Source organism: Cyprinus carpio, chromosome B12, assembly GCF_018340385.1.
Source record: "Cyprinus carpio isolate SPL01 chromosome B12, ASM1834038v1, whole genome shotgun sequence".
NCBI lineage: Eukaryota > Metazoa > Chordata > Actinopteri > Cypriniformes > Cyprinidae > Cyprinus > Cyprinus carpio.
The window spans coordinates 23,935,710-23,949,953 of record NC_056608.1 but is presented as its reverse complement, the minus strand read 5'-3'; positions in this window follow the sequence as shown (position 1 = coordinate 23,949,953).

The window sequence follows — 14,244 nt, the reverse complement described above, 5'->3', positions numbered from 1 at the left end:
ACCAATTAATCCAGCAGAAATAAACTAGAGCCATCAGACACAGAAAAACCCAGAGCAGAGAACCAGGAGCTGCACTCTTTAAGAAAGAAAAAGGGGTGAAAAGGAAGAGAGAACAAAACTAGCAAGGGCTCCTCTTTCAGGAGAGAAACTGAAGAAAATAAAAAGCAAAAAGTGAGTGGTCTCCAGGGACGGCAATGAAAGTTAGCCTGACAGGGGTTGGTCATTTAATGCTTTAGTGCACCGGAGACACGTCCTGTCATAGCGGACAGTATCACGGGAGTCCCCTGGCACTGCCTTTATTAATTAAACTGAACAGAGCAGGGGCATCCCGCAGCCAAACACCAACTCTGTCACTTCCAGACCCATAAACACTTCCTGCTAGAAATACTGCTATACTTGAAGCCTTTATGTTTAATGCATTATATAGGCATTCATTATTTGCATTGTAATGCATTTGATATTTACATAAATAACTGAAGCCAAAGTTAAAATGCATTCTATTTGCAGATGCATTGTAACATTTGAAAAAGTTTGTCATGTGTTTTCATGTTTCATCTAAAGATGTAACAATAAATAGATACATATTATAATGTATTATATCTGTGGTTATAATTATTCATGATATTATACAATGCTTTTAAGGTTCATTAAAAGGCATAATTAAAGGAATAGTTTACCCAAAAATAATAAAATATTGCTGAAAATGTACTTACCCTCAGGTCATCCAAGATGTAGATGAGTTTGTTTCTTCATCAGATTTGAAGAAATATAGCATTACATCACTTGCTCACCAATGAATGGGTGCCGTCAGAATGAGAGTCCAAACAGCTGATAAAAACATCACAATAATCCACACCACTCCAGTCCATCAGTTAACATCTTGAGAAGTGAGAAGCTGTGTGTTTGTAAAACAAATCCATCATTAAGATGTTTTTAGCTAATGCTTCTGGCCAAAATACAAGTCCGTGGTCCGTGAATAATAACGCTTCCTCCAGTGAAAAAGTCCATCTTCTGTTGTCTCTTACATCAAAATCCACCCTAATATTTGTTTAGAGCTGTTTTGGTTTGTAAATGGCTTGATCTGTGAAAAAGCTGTAAAGCTTTTTGCTTTAAAAGACATTAATTAATGGACTGGAGTGGTGTGGATTATTGTGAAGTTTTTATCAGCTGTTTGGACTCTCATTCTGCCGGCACCCATTCACTGCAGAGCATCCTTTGGTAAGCCAGCATCTCACTGAGATGAGATAACCTCAGACAGGGTCACGATCAGGGTGTGATAACCCAGACCATGTAGCACGAGCTTCCGTCCTCCATATGGCTGATGCCAGGGAGCAGGAAACTCAATAGTTTGTTGTCCAACACTGCTGCCTGAAGTCAGTTCTCCTCTATTGTGCCGAGGCTGATCAGGCAGTGAATATTTCATGGCTCTTTTTTCTGCTCCTGCCGATCAAGGGGGGATCGGACAGCTGGAAGGCAGCTGAGTGTGACAGGTGTGCTTTACCTGGAGCAGGTGGGTGGAGACGGCGCACCTGATTACAGACGCCTCCACCTCTTTAAGGGTTCTATTGCTGAGAGGAAGACCATTTTACCGGTTCATTTTACACTGAACAATGTCATCTGGGAGGCTATTAGAGTAAGGAATATTCTGTTTGTTATATAACTTAATGTTTAATGTCTGGCGTAAAAAATATGCATGTGATTTGCATTTACAGTAAATGTAGCAAACTTAGTGCACAAGCTGTATAAATGCAAAGAGGATGTAAAATATGCAGCTGATTAATTATGACAGTATAGCCATACCCTGTAAATTCAACATAAAATGAAAACTGACCCCATTTTATTTATTAATATGCATTCCAAGTCTTTGATTCTTCAGTGCACATCACTCTGAAATAAAAATATATTTGAGTTTACAATATTTCATGATAAATATAATAACTTACTTTGCCTCTGAAATGACTTTACTTCAGAATGGAATTATTTAAATTGATCGTCAAATAACTACTTTATTTTAGCATCCTCATATTCAAGTCCATTTTTGCATCTAACAACCACCTTTCAAAACGCAATCAATTCCTAACAGATAAAATTAAGTCCGATCCTACATTTGCTTCAATTAGATATCCAAAACCATTCACAAGTTTATATATATATATATATATATATATATATATATATATATATTAATATATTTATATATATATATTTTTTTTTTTTTTTTTTTTTTTTTTTCAGGATTCTTTAGAAAGTAGATTCTTTTGAAATAAAGAATCTTTTGTAAAATTTTAACATCTTTACTGACACTTTTGATCAAATTAATCCATCTTTGCTGTATATTAATTTAATTGCTGAAAGCAATATATATCATGGTTTCCACAAAAATATGAAGCAGCACAACTATTTTCAACAATAATACAATAATATAATGTTTCTTGAGCAGCAAATCAGCATATTAGAATGATTTCTGAAGAATCACGTGATGCTGAAGCCTGATGGCACTGAAAATTCAGCTTTGATCACAGAAATAAATTATATTTTACAATAGAAAACAGTTATTTTAAATTGTCATAATATTTATTAATATTGCAGATTTTACAGTCATTTTAAAATCATAAATTCCACCTTGGTGAGCATCAAAAAAAAAAAAAAATCTTTAAAAATCTTATTTACCCTGCACAAAGTTTAAGTTAGTATCAGACCAGTGTGACAGAATTGCTTACCAACTTTCTTTTCGAAAAGTTATTTATAATCAACTCGTGTCCTGAAAAGAGTAAAAGACCTGCTGAAAGTACAATTTCACTTCATATAACCAGGAAGAGGAAGTAACATACTGATTGAAGCCTAGTGTAATACATTCATTCATTTGACAGACACTTTCATCCAAAATGATTTACAGTGCATTCAGAATATATGTTTTGCCAGTCCCTAGGAATCAAACCCACATCCTTGATGTTGCCATCTTCATGCTCTAGCATGGAAAGCTCTTCCAGTCTATTTGAACACTAATATTCCCTCCACAGTACTTTAACTGTTACAAACTGCAAAGCCTCTGAGCAGAGGAAGACAACGAGAGAGCGCTTTTAGGTTGCTCTGCTGCTGAATATAATTAATTAAACGAGTCTAATTAGGAATGTGAGAGCAGGTGCAGACTGTGGGTTGACAGCGCAGACAGCGACTGACGATGGAAAAGAGAAAAAAAAAACTCAGCGTATAAAGGTACAGCGTGACAAAACAACTTTCTGCAGTTTGTCATGTGAAACCCCAGAGGAATAGAGCGTGACAGAGAGAAAAGACCTCGGCAGCACGCGGGTCAGACGCAGACGGTTCTTCAACGCCTCAAATACACGCTCGCGCTAGTGAGGTGCTGCTCAAATCATTACGCACACATATGCTGAACATCGCGATGATGGCTGCTAGAGCTCGACTGATAACATGATGCAACACTTTCTCAAGAGGTTTGTGTTCCAACATCCAACCTGCTGCTTGAGACTGTGATGCTTTGTCAAAATAACTTTCAGGTTTCTGGTGCAGATGAAGGATGTTAAGAAACTGACTTAAAATGCATTTGCAAAGTTATGCGTTTTGGTCAAATGTTTATACCATTTTGAAAATGGTTTTGATGGTCATTATTAATGAAATTAAAAAAGAAGTAATTTTTGTTTGTAATTTTTGTTTGAAAAGTTTAATTTAACTTAAATGCAATACTTTACATTGGATGTAAAAAAAAAAATGATTGTAAGAAGTTTGTTTCTCTAACAGGACGAGTCTCTCTCTGCTGCAGTAGAGCAGTAAAAATGAGATCTGCAGACAGAGAGTGTTTTGTCTGTGTGTGTCTGTGTGTGTGTGTGTGTGTGTGTGTGTGTGTGTGTGTGTGTGTGTTCAGACACATTCCAGTTTGTTTAAGTGCACCTAAGAGAGAGGCCACGCTCCATTTTATCACCATTTGCTCCCTAACAGAGTACAAATGTGGCATGTGATGACAATAATGAGGCCTGATATAGAGAGAGAGATAGCTCTGCAGAGGGAACAGGCTGTTTTTAGTCTGTTTTTATATATGTGTGTGTGTGTGTGTGTGTGTGTGTGTGTGTGTGAGAGAGAGAGAGAGAGAGAGAGAGAGGTAGTTCTGCAGAGGGAACAGACTGTTTTTAGTAAGAAAGCAGAAGCACCATAACACCCTGATAACCAAACAACATAACATAAAAATAACAAAACAATCACAACTACAAATAACAACAAAACAACACCAAAACAACAACAACCACCTAGAACACCCAAGCAACTACATAGCAACACACTGAAAACCACCCAGAACACCATAACATCCTGATAACAACAGAACATCCTGGTAACATAGCAACACCCTGGCAACTGCCCAGAACACCATAGCAACTACATAGAAACACCCCAACAACCACCTAGAACACCCTAGCAACTACATAGCAACACTCTGAAAACCCCCAGAACACCCTGATAACCACAGAACATCATAGTAACATATCAACACCCTGACAACTGCTCAGAACACCATAGCAACACCCCAACAACCACCTAGAACACCCAAGCAACTACATAGCAACACACTGAAAACCCCCAGAACACCATAACATCCTGATAACAACAGAACATCCTAGTAACATAGTAACACCCTGACAACTGCCCAGAACACCATAGCGACTACATGGCAACACCCAAACAACCACCTAGAACACCCTAGCAACTACATAGCAACACACTGAAAACCACCCAGAACACCATAACATCCTGATAACAATAGAACATCCTAGTAACATAGCAACACCCTGGCAACTGCCCAGAACACCATAGCAACTACATGGCAACACCCCGACAACCACCTAGAACACCCTAAGGCAAAAACATAGCAAACTACTCTGAAAAAACCCCCAGAACACCATAACATCCTGACCCATACCTAACAAAACACCCTGACAACGCCCAGAACCCTGCAGAGCACAATCACAGAAGAACATCCTAGCAACTACATAGTAACACTCTACACCATGACAACTGCCCAGAACACCATATTCCTATATAGACAAGAAAACACCCTACAACTGGCAACACCATAGCAAAACAACCCAACAAGGACCTAGAACAACCCTAGCAACTACATAGCAACACTCTGAAAACCACCCAGAACACCATGATAACCACAGAACATCCTAGTAACATAGTAACACCCTGACAACTGCCCAGAACACCATAGCAACACCCCAACAAGGACCTAGAACACCCTAGCAACTACATAGCAACATACTGAAAACCACCCAGAACACCATAACACCCTGAGATAACCACCAGAAACACCCTAGTAACATAGTAACAACCCTGACAACTGCCCCAGAACACCATCGAGCGGGACACTACATGGCAACAACCCAAACAACCACCAACTACAACCCAACTACATAGCAACACTCTGAAAAACCCCCAGAACACCCAACATCCTGATAACAACAGAACATCCTAGTAACATAGCAACACCCTGGCGACTGCCCAGAACACTATAGCAACTACATAGAACTCACCCAAAAACCACCTAGAACACACCCCTATAGCAACACTCCAAAAACCAAAAAAAAACCCATAAAACACAAACAAACCCCCCAAAAACAAACAAAAAACAACTACACAGAAAACCACAAAAAACAAACAACAACACCCCAAAAACCACCCAAAAACTACACAGAACAACAAATACATAGCAAAAAATATCAACCCCCTAACAACCACCCCAACACCCTAGAAACTACCACCCAGACCACTCTACCAACTACATAGCAACAACTGCCAACCTCCCAGAATGCCCTAGAAACTACATAGCAACACTTGGATATGCACACAGAACACCCTAGTAACACAGCAACACCCTGACCACCACCCAGAATACCCTAGCAACTACACAGCAACACTCTGAAAACCACCCTAGCAACTCCCTGACAACTACACAGAACAATGTAGCAAAAACATAGCGACTCCCTGACAACCACCCCTAACACCTACTGCATGACCCTGACAACCACCCAGAACACACTATCAGCATAGCAACAACCTGGCAACCACACAAAACACCATAGCAACCACCTAGCAGCTGTTTGGCAACTACCCAAAACAACAGTATTGTTGTATTGACTTTTGATTAATATGCTAAAGTATGCTTCCATGCAAACTCTGCGAAACAAATGCGATTAGACTATAGTAAAGTGCTCAATATCTTTTGAATGTGTTAGTCTGTCAGTCGTGGTTGGTGTATCACACTGAGTTTTTTTTTTCTTTTCTTTTCTTTTAATTATCAAGGGATGTTTGACACTGTGAATCATCGTTAGCCTGTCCAAACCGCCGCAGTCAGAGGCTTTCACTGAGGTGAACGGCACAATTAGCAGCACGCCGAGAGAGAGGAGGATTCAATTTAACATCCATCTGTCTTGATCCATCTCTTCTGATCACGTGAAATGCTGAACCAGGGGCTTTAACATTCAATTATGCTCCTCAGGTTAATCCAGAGTACAGTGTTAATGTTTTAATCATGAATTAGCAAACCATGGTGAAAACAGCTGCTTCCAGGTGCTGGCAGGGCTTTTTCCTGAATATAACTGACTGATTTTCTGACTCATCAATGAATCAGGATCTACATGGCTATAGATTATTTATAGATTATGTATTTATTAATTTACTCATAAAAATCTATTTTCATGGCAAACCCAGATAACAGAAAGTGAAATAATAACAATAACATTCCAATAAAGAAAGAAAATTATACCTAATCATTTAACAATCATTCTTACAGCAATATACAGTAAATGTTGCAATTATATAAGCTCTTTCAGTTAGATAGAAAATCTACATTTTCTCAGAGGAATCCTTTTTAAATATGTCCATTATTGAAATTTCTGATTAAAGCTATTGCCTTATATTTTAAAAGGCTACAGAACACAAATAGGCTATAAAATGGAAAATTAAAAAATGAACTAGATATCAGGGATATTCCTTTTCTAACACAGATTTAACACCAATACATTTTGCCATCAAAATAGCTTTTAAGCAAAATTTAAACACTAAACCAATTATGAAGCACTACATTCATGAAACACAAAAATATCAAACCATTGTTTTGGTCAACAGAACATTCAGCAATAACACAATACAATCTCAAGTCTACTTTTATCAGTTGACTTTATCTTGTTCACCCAAAAATATCATGATAGTATAATTTGATGATACTGGAATTTTTAATAATAATAATAGTTTTTCAACTAGATGTTTGAAACCAACTAACAAAACCACTACTAGACAGAAATCTACTTTAGTGAGGGTGAAATGTACGTTCTGTGCACAAAATGTAGTGGCAAACAGAAAACCAGAGCAAGCCAGAATCATAAACACATCTTTTACCACCAAAATTTAAACTCACACACTCCTTACACAACCTTTCTAACCTCCAAAATCAAGCAAAGAAACCTCTCAACACAGACACACACACACACACACACACACACACACACACACACACACACACACACACACCAGCCAGACTGTCATTAGCCTGTGGGGACAATATCAATGTGCTCTAATGCTTTACAGCTCAGACCTGATCTACTACCGAATTAAAATGCCAGTTATTGTTATAGTTCAATTTTCTGCTCTTGTTAAACTTGAATAGACTGTATTAAGCCAAAGAGTTCCAGTGTACAATACAAAGAGCATTTACATGCTGCATTACAGGAACATGAGAGCTGGAACTGAGACAGACACAGCTTGCAGCAGTTTGCTAATGGCAGCCTCAAAACACAAACATTCAAATGCTCTGGTGCCGTTGTCACTTTCACTTCATTTTGACAAGTCTTGGTTATCTTACGGTATTATCACATTTATGTGGAAATAATTTTTCAATATTATATGGACATGCATGGGTTGTGTTTGAAAAAAGAAAATAAAACATACACACACTCTCTTTTATAAAATACACAAAAAAAAAAAAAAATTATAAAATATATAACAACAACTATATTTTAGCACACTAAAAGAATATTTTGTCATATTGCAATTATTTATTTATTTTTTCACTTTCAGGTAATGTTAAAAATAAATATGCTGAAATAAAATGAAAAACTGATGGAAAACTTAACTTAAAAAAACCCTAAAACTAAGTTTCTGTACTAAAATGAATAAAAATAAATAAAAAATTAATTGAAACCCAATAAAAACAAATATGAATTTTTGAAAAAAAAAAAACTACTAAAAATGACAAAGAACATAAATTACTAAAAACTAAATTCAAATTTAAAAATTAAAAAGGAAACGTAAAATATTAATAAATACTACAACAGTATATAACTAATACTAAAGTAACACTATACTGATATGATTAATTTATAATTTATTATTATTATTATTATTATTATTATTTATTATTATTATTATAAAACAAAAAAAAAAAAAAAAAAAAAAAAAAAAAAAATTATCAAAATCTAAAATAAAAAAATAACAATATAATAAAATAACAACAATAAAAAATAAGAAAATATAACAGTGATCTTGTGTTGCTTCCCAAATAAATATGAAGATATTTAGATATTTATACTGAGAAACAAACCAAACAAAGTAAAACTCATTAAGCCATTCTAAAAATGTTATCTGTTTCTCCCACAAACAGCATTATTACAAAATCAAATAATAATTCAAATTTAAATAATGCATCAAAAAAGTAGGTAGATGTGTTGTCACATGACCTCAGTGAAACCCACTGCATTGTGGGATAGAGTATTTCTCTGTTGCAGTCAAATATGTAATCAGTATTCTGCTATTCTATCGGCATGGAGAGTATTGTGTCAAATATGAAAACTCTGAATGAATCTTTTGGGTCATTTCCCGAATCATTTGCATGCTTCAGACCGCCCTGCTACTATGATTTACGCTCATTGTCAGGCGTTTTCTGCACAGCACTGCATTTTATCCATATTGATGATCAGCGCGTGTGACTCTGCCTGATGCTGCTCCTGATTATGCAGGACTCTCGCCGCTGTTAATCAGCACAGACAGAGGTTAGAACAGCTCAATACTAGAGATGCTCCAGCTTTGATCCGAACAGCCATGCAGAACATTCCGGCCAAAGCGTCAGAAAGTGTGCTGTCAGGACTTTTGGATTTAAATTAAACCCTGTTAACCCAGAGAGGAAGGAGAAGAAAGACAGAGAGCAGAAGTCAGGGATGTGCCATTTTCTTTGACGTTCAGAGTGGACGACCATTAACAATTTGTGTGCACAGCAGAAAGAAATAAGGGCCTGCTGACAGACGGATCAATCCCGCGTTTCAGGTGGAGAATTCTTAACTACAGAAGTTCTACAGCTCAGCAACGAGTCATATTAGAGATGCGTAAACTACCAGAACTTTAGCTTAGATTGCTAGTAAAGCAGAAGTTCACCCCAAAACATTGTATGCTCGCCCTCATGTTGCTTTAAACTTATTAGATTTTCTTTCTTCCTTGAAAGGCTCAAATGTGGTGCTTTTAGCATCATTGATGTCATTCCTAATACATCTTTGTGTTATACACGTCACAAAAAAAGAAGACAGAATGATCATTTTTGGGTTAACTATCATTGGCTTGTTTTCAGACATATGTGAGGGAAAAATACAATTAGGAACTAGTTTTAAACAGTTTTGATATTCTGGTCTCTACACTGCAAAAAAAATTAAAAATAAAAAAAATAATAAAATAATAATAACAAAACCTAAAAACTACATAACCTAAAAATATACAAAAAAAAAAAAAAAAGTAAAAAATGATAAAAGATAGAAATAATAAAAAAAAATACAAAAACAAGAAAATTACTAAAACTTGAACTATTATTATTAAAATTAAAAAAAATAAAATAAAATTAAAAATCATAGTATATCAATTATCTTACAACACTGGAATGTAGATATGGTTTTAATTAAATTTTATGGGAATTTACTTCTATTTTAGTCAAAATTCTTGGATCAGATAACTCAGAAAGGAAACAACCATGATTTGAAACTATGATTCATTTCTGTAGCACAAACTGTGCAGGGCGAGTTACACCAAGACGTTTAACACACAAGTTTAAGAATTTGACCAACAACCTAAAGTTGTTGCAACTGCAATAGTGATTCTGCTAAATATGTCAAAACAACTGTTTATTAAATGATCTCATAATACACTGAAGACACCTATATAGTGCTATATTCTTCAAAAAAACACATTATCATGTATCTAAAGACTTAATCGTCTTGGTCTGGGCGGACTCATTCCAAAATTTCCCAATGGATTTCAAAGAGTGAAACAAATCTACAATCACGACCCGCTGTATCTAATGCATAATGAAGAAACGCCTTTAATTAACAAACCTCTTACAATCCTGATTAGGTTCTAAGGGGTTCTGTTAGGCTTCATCCTCTTAAGTCCAGAAAGTGCTAATTGGTAAGAAATGAAAGATGTTGTGAGGGTCACTGGAGGCGGATGATGTTCTGTCTATTACATCCAGACGAGCAGAGCATTCAAACACACCTCAGGGCACAATGATTTCCTGATCAATCAAAACGCTCTCGGTTCATTAATTTACATGCCCCATGTTTGCCAATTTAGAAGAGCTTTCCAGGCTTGTATCTCTGCTTTGAAAGTGAGATGAAGTTGGAGATACGTTTTGGGAGATACTATGTTGACTGTGTTCCAGCAGAGAAAGTCAGTCAGGTTTGAAACAACATGAGGGTTAGTAAATAAAGACAGACGTTTCATTTTTGGATGAACTAGCCTACTCCTTTAAAGAAAGAGATGAGACTGTGATCCTGCAATTAAAGACCTGTGAGAGCTTCTCTGAGAAAGATTCAGCTGAGGCCCATGGGACAATTAACTGAGATTTAATGAAGTCCCTTTTGTTTTCCATCAGATCTTCTTGCTTTTTTAGTTGACTTGCGCTTCTGCTTTGAGCTGAAAGCAGTTAGTTAATAAGCCCTGTGTGATCAGATTGGTCTATTAGGGGAATAATTTGAAAAAGGACTGAGAGAAAGAGACAATAGAGTCGGTCTACAGGCTATTTAGGGTCAATATTTGAGCTTCATGTCACCACCAGTGTAGGTCTTTAGTTTGATAATCATTCCTGATTACATATCATATCTGCAGAATCACTGACTTTATAAAAAAAAAAATCAAAAACATATGTTGTATTTTAATTATGAGTGTAATACTCCTGAAAGATTAGCTAATGACACTGAATTTTAAATACAAAAATTTAGACCTACAATATAAGGCACAACCTGTTTTGAAGCAAAAACATATGTTGTATTTTAATTAAAATAAATTCAAATAATAATAACAAATTTATAGGAAAACAAAGACTGTGCTAATTATGATAAAATTAACTTTTGATTCCGTAAAGTGCGTTACAAATGACAAAAATGAGCCGTAAGTGAGTATACTATCTATAGGTCTAATACATTGTAATATTTTGCGTTAAAAATATTAAATGATAAAAATATAAAATTATATTTTTTAATATTAAAAATATATATTATTGTTTAAAACTCTGGAGTCAGTAAGTTTTTACTAAGCAAATCAGAATACATAATTGATGTCTGAAGGAGCATGTGAGCTTAATGATGTTGAAAATTCAGGTTTGCATCAGAGGAATAAATTACATTTTAAAATATATCAAAATGGAAAACAGCTATTTTAAATTGCAATACTTTTTCACATTTTTTACTGTATTTTTGATCAAATAAATGCAGCGTTAAAAATATTACAATAATCTTACTGCCCCTAACTTTGTATATGGTAGTTTAAACTTTTTATTTGTTAATTGCTAAGTGAAAGTCTGTTCAAAAAAAAAAAAAAAAAAAAACAGTTTTCCTACCATTTCCTGACTCGAGATAAAGGTCTAAGTGGGACGATATTGTGGATATTTTTTTTCTGTAGGCTATATGGACAATAAACTACCATTCAACGTGCGCCATTTGTGAGGAAATCTAATACAGCGCTTTATAATAGTTTGTTTTGCTATTTCACATAGTGGCAGAGCTGCAGAATAGATGATCGTGGTTCCCACAGTTGGCAAACAGCAGAGATTTGCTCCACTCCGTTCAGCCGTACACAGGGAAGCACCATTACCCGCCATAGACGCCCTCCCTGCGCGAGAAATGAGCAATTGACCCCGGCTGCTACTCTCAAACTGGCACCATATCAGAACCTGGGGGAACGTGTTGTCATCTGAATGAGATAAGTTTATTTTCTTCCGCCCGGCATTTGTTCCGACATGCAGGGAGTCTGAACAGGGAGAGGAGGAGCAGCGGGGAACCCGTCACAGACACACGCTGCGAAAAACAAGAAACGGCCGTGAAACGTTTGGCCATCACCCAAATCTCTGCCTCCACCTTCTGCGCGGGCTCCCAGCCTCGGAGAGAAACAGGAGGCACCAATATTGTGGAACAAATTTCCGCTAATGTGAACCTGCTGGTGAGGACTCAAGGGAGGAAGGTGGACTCACATGACTATTCGAATCCACTTGACTGCTTTTATCACTGACTGTGTGACGGTGTGTTGTTTCCGAGGCCTCAGACGGACAGAGTTTCTGGCCAATCACAACAGTCAGACCCCTGCTGTCCGTGCCGCATGTCTGATGCACCTGGCCAAGAAAAGTGTCACACTGCCCTTCTTCTGAGCTTTATTTTGCCCTTGAGGTTTGAAAACAAAACCCCACAAGTGTCTGTCCATAAACACTAATATTAATACATTTATCTACAATCTGGGAATTGCAGAAGAGCTTAAAGGGATATTTAACCCCAAAATTAAATTCGGTCATAGTTGAGGTCTGCTCATTCTCATGTCATCCAAACCTGCATGACTTTCTGTCTTCAGTGGAGCACAAAAGGAGATGATGGGCATGCTGTTGAACTCCAAAAAGCATCATGTAAGTGTCATAAAACTGGTTCATGCAACTTTTGCTGTATTTTCTAAATCAATACAGCAAAAATATTTAAACTTCCAAGCTAACAAGGAACGTTTAAAGAACGTTTTTCACATTGCATTTTTTTTTTTTTTAAGTGTAACTGCTTCAGAGTGTCCAAATTCAAAAATAACATTCACATAATGTGTGCATATTCCCTTAACGTTCTTATAACCAACAAAGAAAAAAAATAAAAATAAATTAAAAAGAAAAAAAAAACCCAGTGTTGGGGGGGGGGGGATGCTTTCCACTTATCTTTTATTAATGAAAATGTTAATTAGCTCTACATGCTAACAGCATGCAGCTCAACCAGGTCTCGTCCCATTCGTCGATCTTTGTGATATCACAAATAGCGTAAAATATGCATTGTAGTTCAAACCAGTCGTTCGTTGTAGTTTTTGAAAAGTGATTTCTGTTTAATAAAATATCTCCTTTTGAATTGGACTTGAATTGAGCTTTGTAACTTTGCAGATCTTTTTATTTTTTTTAAATGTAAAACTCTTCATAATGAAATTAGGCATTGTGCATATATATTAATTGTGACTAGGGCTTGCTTTTCTGAAACTAACCCTTTTAGTTTATTATGAAGAGTTGTCAGGCAAAGAAAGACTCTTCTCAGCCTATAGTGGCATAGCAGCGCTGAAGATTCCAAACACTCTCCTTTTAGCAGTAAAACCCTTATGAAACACTCCAGACCCACAGTAAAAAGCAGACCTGTTAGCAGTAAAAGAGCCCATGGACCCTCGTGCGCTATCGTTACATGAGAAGGAAGGCATTTTATCAATCTGAAGTGTGTGTGTTGTGTGTTTGTTTTGGGGGGAATGGAGTTGGCGAATATCAATGATTTCCATAGCAACAGTGGGGTCCCCAGCTGTCATGTCTGGGCAGAGATATGTGTCATGAGCCTGGGGACCACTTAACCCTAAACGGGAGTTTAACTCCGGGAGTTCAGGGTCTGTCTGCGCAGATTTCTGCTTAAAATGCAAAGATCGTGTCATCTAAGAAACACAGCGATGCACACTTGCTCTTTAGATATAATTAAGCCTCAGTGGCAGGGAAGTAAACTGGAGAGATGGAAAACACAGAATGAACAGTCACCAGAATATGAAGGAACAACAACAAATCACAAGTCTAAAATGGGATTTAAAAAAAAAAAAATCACAGCTGTTACACAAAGACAGCAATGAGATGAAGAGCAAATTCAGACTTTTAATACCAAGAGATCAATCAAATCTTATAAAACTGATGAATTGTAGGAGAAAACTCTGAGA